Source organism: Populus nigra, chromosome 2, assembly GCF_951802175.1.
Source record: "Populus nigra chromosome 2, ddPopNigr1.1, whole genome shotgun sequence".
Lineage (NCBI taxonomy): Eukaryota > Viridiplantae > Streptophyta > Magnoliopsida > Malpighiales > Salicaceae > Populus > Populus nigra.
Genome location: NC_084853.1, coordinates 18009037 through 18011536, shown reverse-complemented (window position 1 = coordinate 18011536; position 2500 = coordinate 18009037).

Genomic DNA, 2500 nt, shown 5'->3' with positions numbered 1-2500 from the left:
AACAGCGCTGGTTCAGGCACGGCGGGCAGTGGTGGAATCGGCAGCGCCGACGAAATCGGCAAAGTCGGCAGAATCGGCAGCGCAGATTTTTCGACGAACACGGGCTGGACGGTGGACTGTCCAGGCCAGGCAGGAAAATTCGTCGAGGGGACACGCTGAGGAAACAGCGCTGGTTCAGACACGGTGGGCGCAGTGTTGGAATCGGCAGCGCCGAGAAAATCGGCAAAGTCGGCAGAATCGGCAGCAGGTGCTGGCGATGAGTCAGGACGGACTGGATAGTCCAAGGCTCGATGAGAAAGACCGCTGGTTTAGACACTGGGGCAGTGGCAGCCCGCGGGGCAGTGTCGGCAGACTCGGCAGCAGTGTCTGCCGATTCGGCAGCGTTGGCTTGTTGGCGCGGGGGGCCGATGCGAGTGGGGACTTGGGCAGCGGGCAGTGAAAGCAAGAGTTTCCCCGATGCTGCCGGGAAAAACGCTCCCCGGGATGGCCGGGTGAGATGACCCGGCGGCCCGCGACGGGTCATTCAATTCCATGCCCCGTCAACATAACTCCCGATGTACTGTTTGCTTTTTCGGAAGAAGAGATCCATCCCCCCATCCTCGGCCAGCCAAAAACGCTCCAATTAATGGCCGGGTGAGATGACCCGGCGGCCCGCGACGCGTCATTCAAATCACTGCCCTATCGGCTACAACTGCTGATGGGTGGGATTAGAGGCCTGCCATGGTGGTGAGGGGCGGCGAGGACCGTGAAAGCTAGAGTTTTTCAGAGGCTGCCGGGAAAAAGGCCCCTCGGGTGGCGGGGTGCGAGGACCAGGCGCGTCATTCAATTCTCTTCCCTATCAACTTGGCTCCCGTTGGCGGGATTGGAGGCCTACTGTTTGTTACAGGGCTAAAATCGTCAGGGGAAGAGCTGACGAAACAATGCTGGTTTGGATGCAGGGGGTAGTGTTGGAATCGGCAGCGCGGACAAAATCGGCAAAGTCGACAAAAAAGACTGTTGGTCTGGACATCGGGGCAGCGGCAGCCATGCCGACAGGGGGGGAAATCGGCAGCGCAGATTTGTGCAGCTGCAGGTTCGTCGGGGAAATCGGCAGCGCAGATTTTTCGATGAACATGGGCTGGAAGATGGACTGTCCAGGCCAGGCAGGGAAATTCGTCAAGGGGACACGCTGACGAAAGTAGGCTCGTCGGTGAAAATCGGCAGCGCAGATTTTTCGACGAACAGGGGCTGGATGCTGGACCGGCCGGGCCAGGCAGGAAAATTCGTCAGGGGGGCACGCTGACGAAAAGAGGGGCTGCCGCGTGGAAAATCGGCAGCGCAGATTTTTCGACGAACATTCGTCAGGGGGGCACGCTGACGAAAAGAGGGGCTGCCGCGTGGAAAATCGGCAGCGCAGATTTTTCGACGAACAGGGGCTGGATGCTGGACCGGCCGGGCCAGGCAGGAAAATTCGTCAGGGGGGCACGCTGACGAAAAGAGGGGCTGCCGCGTGGAAAATCGGCAGCGCAGATTTTTCGACGAACATTCGTCAGGGGGGCACGCTGAGGAAAACAGGGGCTGCCGCGTGGAAAATCGGCAGCGCAGATTTTTCGACGAACATTCGTCAGGGGGGCACGCTGAGGAAAACAGGGGCTGCCGCGTGGAAAATCGGCAGCGCAGATTTTTCGACGAACAGGGGCTGGATGCTGGACCGGCCGGGCCAGGCAGGAAAATTCGTCAGGGGGGCACGCTGACGAAAAGAGGGGCTGCCGCGTGGAAAATCGGCAGCGCAGATTTTTCGACGAACAGGGGCTGGATGCTGGACCGGCCGGGCCAGGCAGGAAAATTCGTCAGGGGGGCACGCTGACGAAAAGAGGGGCTGCCGCGTGGAAAATCGGCAGCGCAGATTTTTCGACGAACAGGGGCTGGACTGGCCGGGCCAGGCAGGAAAATTCGTCAGGGGGGCACGCTGACGAAAACAGGGGCTGCCGCGTGGAAAATCGGCAGCGCAGATTTTTCGACGAACAGGGGCTGGACTGGCCGGGCCAGGCAGGAAAATTCGTCAGGGGGGCACGCTGACGAAAGTAGGCTCGTCGTGGAAAATCAGCAGCGCAGATTTTTCGACGAACAGGGGCTGGACGCTGGACTGGGCCAGGCAGGAAAATTCGTCAGGGGGGCACGCTGACGAAAACAGGGGCTGCCGCGTGGAATGGCAGCCTACACGCAGATGCGAATTCGGCAGCGCACGATGGCTTGAGCAGGTCATGGGTTCGACTTGGCGCGATCTGAAACCTGGACGAGGGACTGTCGACGCTGGACGAGCCAGCGCGGTGGCCTGTCGTGCCCCGTTCAGGGGGGGCCTGCCGCGGAGACAGCCCTCGCGGGCTCGACAGCGCAGGCCAGCGTCCCCGACGTCGCTGGCCGCGGCAGGCGAGCTGCCGGGGTTCCCGCATTCCTACAAGAAAACGTCGTGCTTTCCACATGAAACCAATCCAGTAAAATCAGCCATATTTTTATGAGG